Consider the following 15,208-nt stretch of genomic DNA (forward strand, 5'->3'; position numbering starts at 1 on the left):
ACGTCCCGGCGGATCGGCTCAAGTGCTCCTGCTCCCTCGTCGAGCCCGGCCGGCACCCCGCGGATTTGCTTGAGCTGTGGGTCATGACCCCCCACCGGAACGGGGACCACAGCTAGCTCCCGTAGGATGTCAACGCGAGGCACAGGCCTAGGGAGATCACCGTTCTCCAGCATACCAAGATGGTTGCCTTCGGAGGGACCCCCTAGATCGACGAAACATTCGCGACTTGGGCCGCGGTCCTCGTCGCCGAGGCTGCGGCTACCGCCGGAACAGTCGGAAAGGCAGTAGTCGCATGCGGTCATGAAGTCCCGCATGGCACTGGGGTTACCAAGTCCGGAGAAGTCCCAATAGAAGTCGGGCTCGTCATCTTCCTCGGACCCCGAGGGCCCATAGGTCGAGACGTCCGTCAGCCGGTCCCAGGGTGACCGCATACGATAGCCCAGAGGGTTTGGACTCACCTCTACGAGAGCGTCCGCCAAAGCGAAGCCGCTTGGCGGGTCGAGGCTGAATCCAAGGGGCGTGAGATGGGAATCGGTCGGTACCTCTTGGTCGACGGGCGGTGATGAAGTCACGTCAGGGACTGACTGCACCGTCGTCTCAGGTACGAGGGTGACGCCCAGCAAGCCTTTCGCGAGCGTGCTGGCGTCGTCCGTTTGCTCGGAGTTGGCGTGTTGCGGGGAGACGGCGCTCGTCTTTGTCTCAAACGCGAGGTCGATGCCCGACGCGCCCCCCGTTGGGGCGCCGGCGCCGTCGACTTGCTCGACAGCCGACGAGGTGCCGCCTCCTGCTTGGCCTTGGTTGTCTCGCCTCCTCCTCCGTCGGCGGGGGAGAGGGCGGGGTGAGCTCGAATGTTGTTCTTCCACCACGCGGGGAAGACGTCGTCGATTCCGCCGCCGGCGGGCGGGCTGTCAGCCGCCATTGTCGCTGTCGCTCGGCGGGGGAAGGAGTATCATGTCGTAGCTGCCGTCGAGGGACATGAACTCAAGACTCCCGAAACGGAGCACCGTCCCGGGCTGGAGAGGTTGCTGGAGACTGCCCATCTGGAGCTTGACAGGAAGCTGTTCGTCAACACGCAGCAGGCCCCTACCTGGCGCGCCAACTGTCGGCGTTTCGAGACCGGGGGTCCCTGGGCCGACGAGTGAAATGTCGCCGCGTGCCCCAGCCCAGATGGGTCGGCGCGAGGCCGAGCGCGAAGGGGGGAAAAGGCAGCCGGAGACGGGCGTGAGAGAGGTGGAATTCCCGCGGCCTTCGTGTTCGTCCCGCGCCCAGGTCGGGTGCGCTTGCAGTAGGGGGTTACAAGCGTCCACGCGGGAGAGGGAGCGAGCGACCTCACGCGAGCGCCTGTCCTGTCCTCTTCCCCGCGCGGCCAACCCTCCAGTAAGAGGGCCCTGGTCCTTCCTTTTATAGGCGCAAGGAGAGGATCCAGGTGTACAATGGGGGTGCAGCAGAGTGCTAACGTGTCTAGCAGAGGAGAGCTAGCGCCCTAAGTACATGCCATCGTGGCAGCCGGAGAGGTTTTGGCACCCGGTTCGTGTGGTGTCGTGGCCGTCGGAGGAGCGTTGAAGCCTGGCGGAAGGACAGCTGTCGGGGCTATCGAGTCCTTGCTGACGTCCTCTTGCTTTCATAAGGGGGCTGAGAGCCGCCATCGTCATAGAGCGTGCGGGGCGCCATCATTACTTGTCTGGCGGAGCGAGCCAGATGGGACGCCGGTCTTGTTCCCCGTAGCCTGAGTCGGCTTGGGGTAGGGAAATGATGGCACCTCCCGTTGACGTGGTCGGTCCGCGCCCTAGGTTGGGCGATGTGGAGGCTCCTCCGAGGTCGAGGTCGAGTCTGTCTTCCGCGGTCGAGGTCGAGTCCGAGCCCCTGGGTCGAGCGAGGCGGAGACCGTTGGCCGAGGTCAGGGCTGAGTCCGAGCCCTAGGGTCGGATGAAGCGGAGTTCGTCGTCTTCCGGGGCTAAGCCCGAGTCCGAGTCCGAGCCCTGGGTCGGGCGGAGCGGAGTTTGCTGTCTTCCGGGGCTGAGCCCGAGTCCGAGCCCTGTGTCGGGCGGAGCGGAGTTCGCCGTCTTCCGGGGCTTAGCCCAAGTCCGAGCCCTGGGTCGGGCGGAGCGGAGTTCGTCGTCTTCCAGGGCTAAGCCTGAGTCCGAGCCCTGGGTCGGGCGGAGCGGAGTTCGCCGTCTTCCGGGGCTGAGCCCGAGTCCGAGCCCTGGGTCGGGCGGAGCGGAGTTCGCCGTCTTCCGGGGCTGAGCCCGAGTCCGAGCCCTGGGTCGGGCGAAGCGGAGTTTCCTATGGTGCCTGAGGCCGGGCCTGGCTGCCTGTCAGCCTCACTCTGTCGAGTGGCACAACAGTCGGAGCGACGCATGCGGCGCTGTCCTTCTGTCAGGCCGGTCAGTGGAGCGGCGAAATGACTGCGGTCACTTCGGCTCTGTCGATCGGCGGACGTGCGTCAGGATAAAGGTGTCAGGCCACTTTGCATTAAATGCTCCTGCGCTTTGGTCGGTTGGTGTGGCGATTTGGACAGGGTTGCTTCTTGGCGAAGACTGGGCTTCGGGCGAGCCAGAAGTATGTTCGTTGCTGGAGGGGGCCTCGGGCGAGACGTAGATCCTCCGGGGTCGGCTGCCCTTGCCCGAGGCTGGGTTCGGGCGAGGCGTGATCGAGTCCCTCGAATGGACCGATCCCTGACTTAATCGCACCCATCAGGCCTTTGCAGCTTTGTGCTGATGGGGGTTACCAGCTGAGAATTAGGAGCCTTGAGGGTACCCCTAATTATGGTCCCCGACATAACTATTAACTAATTTGCTAAAATAGCTAATAGTTGAACTATTAGCAAGATCGTTTGAATATTTTCAGCTAATTTTATTCGTCGATGTGCTCGTGTGTGACGTCGTCTCCTCAGGATTAATCACGTCATCGATATATGGTTTGTCGATCAGGTAAGTAGGTTAATTAAATTTGTTCTGTGACCTGGCCAGGACTGATTTATGTTGTTCCATGATTAATTTGAGGCTGAGATGATTTGAATTAGTGGTACCACAGACTGAAATTAAATTCAGTTAGGGCTAATCTATCTTGTTGGAATTTGAATCTTTTTCTCCTAATGGTATATTAATATATGCATCCCTGGTTGTGTATTGTGCATCATCTATATATTAGTATAATAGTATTTGTGGGTATTTACTCTTCTTTATGAATTAATTCTAAAGTGTTGCCTCAGAAGCACTTATTAGGTGCTCAATAGAGGAACAAAAGAAAGATATAGAATCAGTTAATTGAGCCACATAATGGTTCTTTACATGAGTTTTTCTTGTTCCCTAGAAATTTTAATCATGATCGAAATGATAATCCAGTGGAAGATGACACACACGATTAGGAACATGAACAAAATCTCAATGAAGAAGTTCATAGAAAAAAAAGCTTCAACGAAACAAATTTTGGTTCAAGAAGTGGCAATCATTGAGGATGCTAAGGGGAAGAGGATTTAGGTGAAGGAATAAAAATTGATGAGGATAGTGGTGGAGAAGAATATCTTTAGTCCTAGGTTATGGCTTTATTTGGATAATAAAAAAAGAGGTCATAATTGAAAAAGGGCCTATGGGAAAATTGGATTTGCGGTTCTCTAAAGACATCCTTGGTATGCATTTTTCATATACTTTCTATGATAGGAAGTTAAGTAATTTTGAGGCTATCGATAGAAAGTGGTTAACTAAATCTAAACATGTGGATAAAGTTTCTTGTTTTTATTGTCGTTTGTTCAAATCAAATGAGACCAAAACTTTGCTAGCACACGAGGGAGTGAGGTTAAGCAAGAACCAGACAATTCAATACTTGGAATAAAAAGTCCTGAGGATATAAGAAACATGAATACATGGAATGAACTTAGCTTGAGATTAAGCAAGAACCAAACAATTGATGATTATTTGCAATGAGAAATTGCAAAGGAAAAAGAGCATAGGAGACAATTATTGGTAAGAATTGTTGTTGTTGTGATTTTTTTCTAAAAGTAACTTGCCCTTTTCATAGTTCAAAGGAGAAATTTTACGAAGACAAATACGATATTTTTCTTGGCACAATTAAAATGGTTGTTGAGTTTGATATTGTGATGCAAGAATCATTAGAGACATTCAAAGTAATGAAATTCATCATCATTATCTTGGTCGTAATAATTAGAATGAGCTTATTTTATTGATTGTTGATGCCACTAAAAGATATATTTGTGGTATCATCAAGGGTGCCAAATATTTCAGTATTATATTTGATTGGGCTCTAGATATTTCTCATGAAGAACATATGGCTTTCATTATGTATTGTGTTAGTACTTCAATTAGAACTTCGAGAATGGAGGATTTCTTTTTATGGTTCTTACAAGCGTATGACACATCAAGATTGAGGCATTTTACTGCATTGTTGGATCTATTGGAGCTTTTTGAATTGAATGTTCGTGATGTGAGAGGTTGGGTTTATGACAATGGTTCTAATATGAATCACTACAATACAACCCCCTTTAGCAACAAATTCCTAGCAATGCATCATATTATGTGTTGCAAGGATGATAGCAACGCTTATAAAGCGTTGCAAATGTTATCTGTTGATTTAAGAAAACGCTCGCAACAGTTACATGCGTTGCAAACATTATCCATCGACTTAAGCACATGACAACAACGCTTCCAAAGTGTTGCAACTTTTTCCATTGACTTAAGGGCTAGTGGAAATATTTACTATGTGTTGCTAATGATTTGTAGAATAATTTTTGCATAAGGTATTATTTTTTATCATTTTAGATGTGCGACAAAATAATATAAAAATATGGTATACAAAGGTATACCGTGCATCATTTATACCATGCTTATTATCACATATTCTTCATAATGATGTACAAGTCAATGTCTAACTCACAACTCAAAAATATTACTATTCCATCTCGCTTGTGATGACTGTGTATGTATTCCGCATCTATACCCCTAAATAAAGCACCAATTTAACTTAATCTAGATATACCTAACCAATGACCCCCGCTGAGATGTGTTTTCTTTGTACACCACATTTTATACACAAGAAATCTTCCTATGTCACATTAAACTGTCCAGATCTTTTCTCCCTCGTTTTTTCTCTCATCCACTCCCATCTCAAGACTAAAGATGTCCCGATCATCCCACCCCACATGCGCCCTCACGCACCCCACGCACCCTACCACGGCTTTATCCCCATGTCACCACGAGTACCACGACCCAGTGCTTCCTTCATCTGTCCTTGCGGCATCTGTCTTTGAGCGATTAGGATCTCGGTCTCCTTCCTACGCATCCACACAGGTCGAGCTGCCTCGACGTGCTGTCGTCGCCCGACTGCCACGACCATTACCACTACATATCTTCCTCTACGTGATTTGGTTATCGGCCTTTTCGTCCACCAGGTTTGTCCTTCCCCTTTCTTCTCATTAGTGCATGAACACGAGCAAAACCACCATAGGTTCGAAACCCTAGACGTTGAGTGCCTTGTTTTGTTCATGGCGACAAGAGCTACTCGACCAGCAGCTGCTCGAGACCCGCCAAAGGGTACTCAACATTCCTCCCTCCGATCCATCGCTTTGTACATGGTAGCCTCTACACATTTCTAATTTATCTTCAATTATAATGTGTAAATATTAATTTTTAGTGTAAGAGCAAAGTTCGGGCTATAATAGAATGTGGAATACCAAAAAGTAGGATATCATTCATAGAAATTGGATCTAAACAGAATTCATGTTATTAAAAATTAAGAACACAAAAGGTATGTAATAACAATTAGTCATATTAGAAAAATGTGATCACACACTAGCTAAACTTATTTATTGTTGGGTTTGAGCGTACATAACTTGGCATCTAGATCTGGCATCGTGGACAAATGTTGCGGCGAGGCACAGCTCACCATGACCATGACCAATCACTGCTTGTCCTTGCTAATTACTCAACTCTTCACCACACGCATTGGAGGATGTAGATTTCTTATTTATTTCTAACAATTTGTTTACTTGTGAATTCTCTGTTAGACCCCACCGGATGCGAGGAAGTCTCATGTGACTTCAGCGGGATGCTTCTATGTTCATTGGGGGCGACGAGATCAACGACCGAATGTGTCGCCAAACAACCATGTATCCCTCGACTCCTCGAGTATGATGTGAGGACCTAAGGTAAAGAAAACCCACCATTTCTGAATTCTGATCTAACAGGTTTGTTCGTGTGAATGGTTGTTTATGAATTCTGATCTAACAAGAAACCTTATCTGCCCTTTGCTTCCCAGAACAGTGATGCCACCTTTTTGCTTGAAATATGTCTCTTTAGCTAACTTAATTCAAACTTCTTGCACAATTTCCATAAATTTTGGTTAGCTATTTGGAATCCACTTTCACACCATGGTGCAACTCATTGCTTAACTAGATGCATAGTTGATTCGTTGCGCATCTTCAATTCAATTGGTTTCTTGTAAAAGTTGAATTGAGATATTTTTTGGACAACATGCATTGCATTTGATCATATCCTTATACTTTCGAATCATGCTTTTAGACCATGATGTCAAATCATTGCCCAAAGTGATGTATTATTGCACGTCTTCAAGTTGAATACATGACTTGTAAGAGTTGAATTCAAATTTGCAGTAAAACTTGCGTTGAATGTGATAAAAAAACCTTTATCAGTTTGAGTCTCCCTTTTTCTTGATGCCAATGCAACCATTGTTTAAATTGATGCATTATTGGATGTATTGAAATTTAGTACCTTGATTGCAAGAGTTTTGAACTCAAAACATTAACACAACTCGATTTGAATTTGATCAAATCATTATCTATTCGAGCCTCGCTGCCATACCCTCATATCTTGATGCCAACTCTTTACTAAATTGATGCATCATTGTGAAGCCCCAAATAGGTATTTGTGCATAGTTAGTACAACTAGAAACTATTGAATGTTTTATTTCTATTGATAAGCAACAAAGGAACACACCAATTGTCTGCTAATATGCAGTTTTCAGGTTGAGGCTGCAGAAACTTCATAATATGCAACTTTTTAGTTTTACTTGTAGTTTTGCAATGTCTTCTCAAAATTTACTTACCATATTTTCGATAATGGTTGATTTTACATTACAGTCTTGATATACAGAAAAATGCTCAGGGAGAGTAAATTCCTACAGAGCATCCAAAATGTATGTTCGGTATGACTCGAGTATGTTTTGGCATTTTGCAGCTAACGTTCAGACATATGTTGCCAAACTTTAAGTGACCTCAAAGTGTTGTTCCCTCCAAGTCATTGTTCAGACCTCAAAGTGGCAAGGTATGTTGCTTCTGTTGTGTAGTGGTATTGAGGCCAAGCAGCCAAACTCTTCCATCCGTAAGTGTGCCCGTGTTCAGCTGGTGAAGAATGTGAAGAACATTGCTGCCTTTTTGCCAAATGATGGTTGCCTATACTACATCGAGGAGAATGTATGTTCCTTTACCAATTTAACACCTTGTGGTTGTTGTCAAAATCTATGTAATGAAAAGCTAACCATCTCTCTTGTCGTAGCAATTTCATGATTATTGGAGACATAGACAACAGTCGTATAGCATGGCCTTCAAGGTGTATAAGTTCTGTCATTTCTCTTATAAAGACATACACTATTTTACAAGCTAGTGCATTGTAATAAAGTTTTTTTGATTTCAATTGCAGATAGAAAAGACAGTTCTTTAATCTCAACCATTGAACATCAACAGATAACATGAAGGCTATGATTCAAGATTTTGCTTTGATTCTCATTTAATTTGGCTTGATTAGTGATGAGAGCGATGAGTTTACTGATGAATCCGGTTATGAGGAGTCATCCTTTGTTTATCATAGAAAAAAATGTCAATTCACACATTGTGTAATGAATTAAGTTGTGGATGATATTTTGTAATGCTACTACTATTTTAAATACAGACTGATTTCAGATTATTTGCCATGTGTGAGCCTATAATAGTTTTGAAATTGATAATGTTCAATGCACATGCACTATATATTTGTTTTGATCCAAATAAAAAATAATTATAAATATCCGTTTATGGTTCAACTTGCAACGTATATAAGCGTTGCCACATCACATATTAAATATTGCAATTTCCTATAGAGGTCAAGTGGTCCATGGGTGATACTAACACATATAAGTGTTGCTACAACTCAAAAATATTTGTTGCAATTTAGCAATGATTATTTCTAGGAATTACCAACAGTTATTGCAATAGCCTCTAGCAACGACATCATAAGCAACACATAACTATGCGTTGGTATAAACCCTAGCTACACTTATATTGACTTCTAGTAGCACATATATACATTGCTAAAGGGGGGGTCAGTTGTAGCGAAGGGAAAAATACTAGGATGTTTAGAGTGTTTGCTTGAGATTAATCCAATATCACAATACATCCCATACACATGCCATAGTTTAAATCTCATTCTTTGTGATGTGTCACAATCATGTACCAAAGCTATTTCATTCTTTGGTGTTATACAATAGATATATTCTCTATTATCATGTCCCACTAAAAGGTGGCAGATTTTGCTTGACAATGTTTCCAAAACGATACTAAAGCCTTATATATGTTTCCAAAATGATACTAAATCTTTATCTAATACTTGTTGGGAGAGTCGAATAAAATAGTGTCAAAGTCATCGGGTATCAAACTCCACAAATAATGTTAGCTTTATTTGAAGTGGAGAAATGTTCTCCAAATGACCTAATAGGACTAAGTGATGCTCAAGGTTTAGGAACTGCAGTTGAGAAATTTAAGTTTTTATGTGGTATGGGTATTTTGCATGATATTTCATTTTCTATAAATATGGTGAGTAAGAAATTGCAATCTCATATTGTGTCCATAGTTGCTGCACTTAAACAAATTAAAGCGATCATTTCATATTTTGAGAGGTATAGAGATGAAGGTTACATTCATACCATTGATTTTGCAAAATAAAGTGTAGAAGAAATGGATGTAGAGCTAATGTTACCTAAAAATGTCAAATTAAAAAAGGAACATTTTGATGAGAAAAGTATCGAGATGAGGAAAAAACTCTAACAACCATAGTCTTTTTGAAAGGGAAGTGTGCTAGATAGCCATTTCTACTTGTTTTGGTGATTAAGTTTCCAACACACCACCATGGACTAACTACTTTGATATGAGTATGAGCATAGGTTCACTTGAAGGCAAATTGAAGAAACTAAGTCCAAATGAGCTAAATTGGACGGAGGCTAGAAAGTGCAACTTTGGTAAAACAGAAAAAACGGAGAGTTCTATTATGATGGACGAAATCTTCTGGTCCAATCAGAAGACGAAGGGGATGAATATTGAGAATATAGAAATAAAGAAATATTTAGTAGTTAGTAAACTTTATAACACTTGCTTGTACATTGTATATATTACTATTACTATTTATTTTAATGTACATATTACTATTATTGTTTATTTCTATATTGTACATGTACATGTACATATATATTAAATATCCATCAATATTAATTTATAAATATATAAATAAAAGCCTATGAACACTTTAGTACGGATTGGTGTCTCCAGCCGATACTAAAAGGTCCCCGCGTGCTCGCCTGCCCCTCTTTAGTACCATTTCAAGCCACAGATTGGTACTTAATGCCTCCTCTTTAGTATTGGGCTATATAACCCTGACTAAACATTGACATCTTTAGTTCCGGTTGTCTAGTACTGATTGAGGATTCGACACTATAGACGGTTCTCAATCGATAATGATGGTCCTTAATTTCTACAATAATCTATAAAACATATATCACGGTTACAACTCATGAATTAAGACTTCTCACAACGATAGTGTCTACTCGATATGAATTATGCATAAATGAAACCCTTGCAAAAAAATCTAAAAATATATGTTCAATTAATATAATATCAACTCATTAAATAAAAAAGGAGTAAGCTTAACTTAATGAATATGTTTCATTCATATATATGTTTCATTCGTTTATAATGCCACTTCTAAAATACCAGTGCACGAATATGTTTCATTCATATATATTGTGCCACCTTCTTGTTACTCGCTGGCCGAGTAAGTATATAATCATTATTTTATTTCCAATTCTAGTAGTTATTTGAAATTACAAATGTTAATATTATTTCTTAAAGTTGTTAGTCAAAATTGAGATCGATCGTCTAACTTTAATTAAAAAAATCTAGAAATTACATGCCTTTTTACATAGGGATGGATTACTGCTGGGCTACCTTAATTCCCTCGCCGCGCAGCAGTAATTTCTAGATGAATTCGTACGCGCGCACACGCACGGGCGCAGGCCGCGCAGGAGCAGACGACAAGGGCACGTGAAGATGAATTCGTACGTGCAGCTAGTGTCCGGTGCTCGACGATGAGCCGGCCCGCGCTCGTGCAAGTTGGGTCCGCTGCTGCGGCGCGCGCGTGTCAGCAGCAGGGATCCAGCCGGCCGACGAGAAAAGTTGCCGCGCGGGGGCGACGGCGAGTTGGCGACGGCCGACGGCGACGGGCCGGGGATGCATGCAGGTCTGGGAGCTGACCGCTCAGCTAGCGGCCAAGCGCCACGAACGACCGCCGGCCGCAGAGGTGCATGCGAACGTACGCCGTGCATGCATGTCGCCATGCAGATGCAGCCAATGCCGGTACAGTCACTTTCCTTAAAACCACGCCAATTTGCGACTACTCGTCGTCTACTGATCGATATCGATGTACTCCTCCATCTCCCAGCTCTACGTGCACTGCACCCGTCGATCTATCCATCCATCCATCCATCCATCCGCTACAGTGATGTTTGTCTTCGGTGATAGCTAGCAGTAGCACTGCAGAGACACCACATGTCCACATCCATGGTCATCTACGTGGTTCCCGAGGCACGCAATGGTAGTAGGAGTAGACGGGAGGATGTCCTGTGGCTGACACAGCGTTATCGCATCCACATCCATGTCCATGTATGTCGCCGCCCGGCCGTTCCACCGTGGAGAGTTGGGAGTAACGCAATTGGTTGGGAACAAGCAGCGCGTGCATGCATCTCCTTGTCCGCTCTTGCTGCCTGGTCACTATACTCGCTACAGAGCTCTTTGCTTTCTCTTTTTATGCACCTCTAGGGTAGGCTGAGATGGTGCCATTTTGCGTAGGCCATGGTTTTGACCGTGATTACCCTCATTAGCAACACGGATATCGTGGCACACAGTGCCTACTGACAGACATGCCTGCCTCTGGTACGTTAGTTTGCAGTTTTGATTTGATTACTAATCCATCAACCAGCTCGTGTTCTCGTAATACAAATCTTATAGGAGACATATGCGTTAAAAGTTTATGTAGCATCCACCACTAATTGCCTATCTTTGAGGAAATATATGGCGCAAATATGTCGGTCCCTTTGAGACACAGTGCAGATTCTGAATTTAAGTGAACTTGTCCATTCAAAACTTGTAAAAACATGCATGCTTGGATGAGCAGTACATCTGGTAGAGAAGTATTTGCATGGTACAGTACGTATAAAATATATGACGCTGCTGAGGATTTGTGTATAGTGGGCTATAGCTAGCCGGCTAGCTGAGGAAAACAATTCGGTTCTTCTTGCTCAAGGTGAAGAAGCTCTTCCTCTGCCTCTGGTATATTTATGAGTAATGTGCTCTGGCTGATTCAAATACATATATATATACATTTGCTGTTGCTTTTTTGTTTTATGCTATTCTTATTGATATCTGAGTCGAAACGTAGAACCTAGATTGCTCGTCACTTATTGTTGATTGCATCGCATCTTTGTCTACTTTGTTACTTACTGCATATAATGTCCTAATCATATTCAGTTGTGGTACTCAGATGGCAACGGGCAAAATGTCTCTGGAGACTGACGCCGCGTACTCACACGCCCGAGCAAAATATCGTACCCGCGCCCTTGCCCGTTACCAGCCACGGGTGCCATCCTGTGTCCACGTCCACTATATCTGCGAGCATGCCTTGTCCAAGAACATATGTGTATGCCCACCAAGAGCTGGGGAGACGAGCGGCGTGCCTGCCAGGAGCAGGAGAGAGGATGGGAAAAGAAGAGGATGAGTTCGAGGGCGGTGGCGTATGGCGGTAGCAGCACATAGGTGAGGGGGATATGGAACAGGTATGCCAGGTTTGCGAGTGGGGATAGTGTTAACAACCGATCTTAGGGAAGGAAGCAGAAGAACATCATGGGAGTTGGGCAGCGAGGGTAGGTATTATTTGCTATAGAGAACAGAATCATGTTACACTTTTCTTGATGCCTTTTCTCATCTCTCTGTCAGGTATTTGGGCTTGTTTGGTTTGTGGCTAACTGTACCCCACTTTTTCTAAGATTAGTCGTTCGAATTGAATAACTAACCTTAGGCAGAAAAGTTAGGCAAAGTGTAGTAATTGAGGTAACAAACCAAACATGTCTTAACCTCTCATTACAGACTTGCAACACACGCACACACATGTACAGCCCCCCTGCTATACACCACGCGACCACTAGGCCGAAAACCATTCAGGACCGGGAAAAAATTCTGTACTTCCGGGATGCAAACGTTCTCTTTTACAGCCACGGCCTCACATCTACTATTTAAAGGCTCATAAAAAATATACCAAAATTTGCATCTTAACCCTTTAATAATTTATTTTTCTTCTATTTATATGGACTACCAGATGGTGTATGTGAGGGGTCGCAAAAGTGTTTCTTTGTATTCCGGATGCAAAGAATATTTTTTTCTTTCTTGACCACACAGGCGCACGTTTGGCTTTCGAATTCTGGGTCCCACCTTTGGCCAATCTTCCTCTTCTTTGTCATGGGAACGGCCCACTTATTCAATGCTGGCTTTGGCAACAGGTTGCTAACAACTAGGGATGAAAACGATCGGAAACGGTCCGTAAACACTAAAACCATTACCGATTTCATATTTTTTATCGAAAACAAAATCGAAAACGGTAACTCTGAAAATGGAAACGATATCAGTATTTCGGAAACATCGGAAACGAAAGTTCGGTACGAAAAATATACCGGTAACGGTCGAAATATTAAATACGATCGGTAAACATATCAAACTTCACAATAAAACAAAATTGACAAAAGATCACAAAGACCACAAGTTCACAATTCATGATATAACAAGTTCACAATATAACAAGTTCACAAGGATCACAAATTTATAATATTTTAGTGTGTGGAAAACCCTAAAGGAAAACCCTAAAATCTAGTGTGTGGAAAAGACAGATTGTCGGCTCTTTATCATTATCCCTACTACTCTATAAGACCCTATTGTAGGCGTCCACAAGTGCGCCATGTTCTGCCCCGACATCCTGCCCTCGCGCAATCTCAGGAATCATCGCCACGCGCCATCATCGCCCCTCGCGCACCTTCCTTCGGCAACCTTCCATCGGCGCAAGCACAGAATCCCAGGAATCATCTGTCGTCCTCGCGCCCCCTCGCGCAATCCTAGGAAACGCTCCATCCCCGCCCAGTGCGCTGTGCTCATGCCCCGCGCACCCGCCACCGACATCCTCCCCACCTCTGTCTCCATACACCGGCACCTGCCGACCGGGTCGAGGGCCCGGGCCTCCAACTCCGTCAGGTTCTCGCCGCGCGCCGTCCGCTCCATGCCGCACGAGTGCCTCCAGGCGTCGTTCCACGTTGACCTGTCGTCGCCGTCCCTAGGCACGCTGCGGCGCCGCGCAAGTCTGGCGGCGGCGGCAAGAAGCAGCTCAACCTGTTCCAGCGCGCGGCGGCGGTCGTGCTCGACGCGTTCGAGGAGGGGTTCGTGGCCAACGTCCTCGAGTGGCTCCACGGGCTACCCAGCACGGCCGACCCGGCCGTGTAGATCGTCGGCAACTTCGCACCCATCGGGGAGAGGCCGCCCATGCACGGGCTCCCCGTCTCCGGACGCATCCCGCCCTTCATCAGCGGCTTCTGTACCTCCATCCACCGCTCGATGCGCTGCGTGTAGCCCGCCTGCTGCCACCGCTCCAGGTCGAGCACCATGACACCCGTGTTGAAGTAGCACGGCCGCCGCCCCACGAACATCCCGGCGAACCGCTGGTCCGACCAGAGGACCGGCCCGTGAAGTACTTGGTGAAGTTGGTGTGGCAGTACTCGGGCGCGCCGACGGTGCGCCCACCGAGGTCAGTGCGCCACAGCTTGGCGACGTCGTCCACGAGGACGAGGTCGGAGTCGAGGTAGATGGCGCGGCGCGAGGAGCTCGGCCAGGTAGTTGCGCGCGTAGTTGAGCGGCTGCTCCAGCGCCTGCTGCACCGACGTGGAGATGAGCTCGCGGAGGCGCCCGAGGTCCAGGTAGCAGGCCTTGAACCGGAGCTGCGGGAAGACCGCGCGGACGAGGTCCCCGAGGCCCGGGTCGGAGACGAGGAAGTGGAAGAAGACGCTCTCGGGGCACCTGGCGTGCTGCACCACCGAGTGGACCGCGGCGACGGAGCCCCTCAGGTACTCCTCGTCGAGCGTAATCGCGATGTGGACGAGCCATGGGTCGCAGACATTGGCAGTGGTGCCGTTGTCCGCGCCGGCGCCGCAATCGGCGGCATTGCAGAACGGTGGGGCACGACGGAAGGCGACCCCCCTGGCGCCCCCTGCGATCTGTCCCGGGAAGCGGACGCTGCCGTCGAACTGCAGCGACGGTGACAGCACCACCACCACCATGGAGGCGGATAAGAAGCCGGACAGGCGCGCCACCCACAGCATCGCACTCCGCCGGCTCGGCCACCGCTTCCTCGCGCCAGGTCTCCCGAGCTGCGGCGGCCGCTGCTGCTTCGACCACCTCACCAAGACGCTGTGCAGGCGCGCGATGGCGTTCAGCGGTGGCGCGGCCAGGCTTGGGTTGGAAACAAGGGGGAACACACGGATAGCGCGCAGGCACCCCCACCTCCTAGACCTCAATTGGATCGTGTCGCGCTCTCCTAGAGGTTGAAGGATCGACGCATGGAGTTGGGGAGAAGCAAGCATGAATCCATGCGAGGTCAATGGGGGCAGAGTGAGGAACAGGGCAGCGGCACCGGATGCGGAGGTCTGACACTTTGTTAAACTTTGTTTTGTGGTACAATATCCAGGATGCTCTAGAACCTTACATGAGCAAGAGAACAGTTGAACTTCACTGGGGTAAGCACCATCAAGATTATGTGGATGGCTTGAATAAGCAGGTGGCTACCAGCCCTCTGTATGTATACACTCTAGATGATCTGATAAAAGAAGCCTACAACAGTGGTAA

At 46.6% G+C, this 15,208-nt stretch overlaps 1 pseudogene; it reads right to left on the reverse strand.

Annotated features, from left to right (window-relative positions):
• Nucleotides 1-13,563: 13,563 nt before the first annotated feature.
• LOC103640160 (probable galacturonosyltransferase-like 7) lies at nt 13,564-14,685 on the reverse strand (annotated as a pseudogene).
• Between the last annotated feature and the right edge of the window lie 523 nt (nt 14,686-15,208).

The sequence above is a fragment of the Zea mays genome, chromosome 9 (assembly GCF_902167145.1).
Source record: "Zea mays cultivar B73 chromosome 9, Zm-B73-REFERENCE-NAM-5.0, whole genome shotgun sequence".
NCBI classification, from domain to species: domain Eukaryota; kingdom Viridiplantae; phylum Streptophyta; class Magnoliopsida; order Poales; family Poaceae; genus Zea; species Zea mays.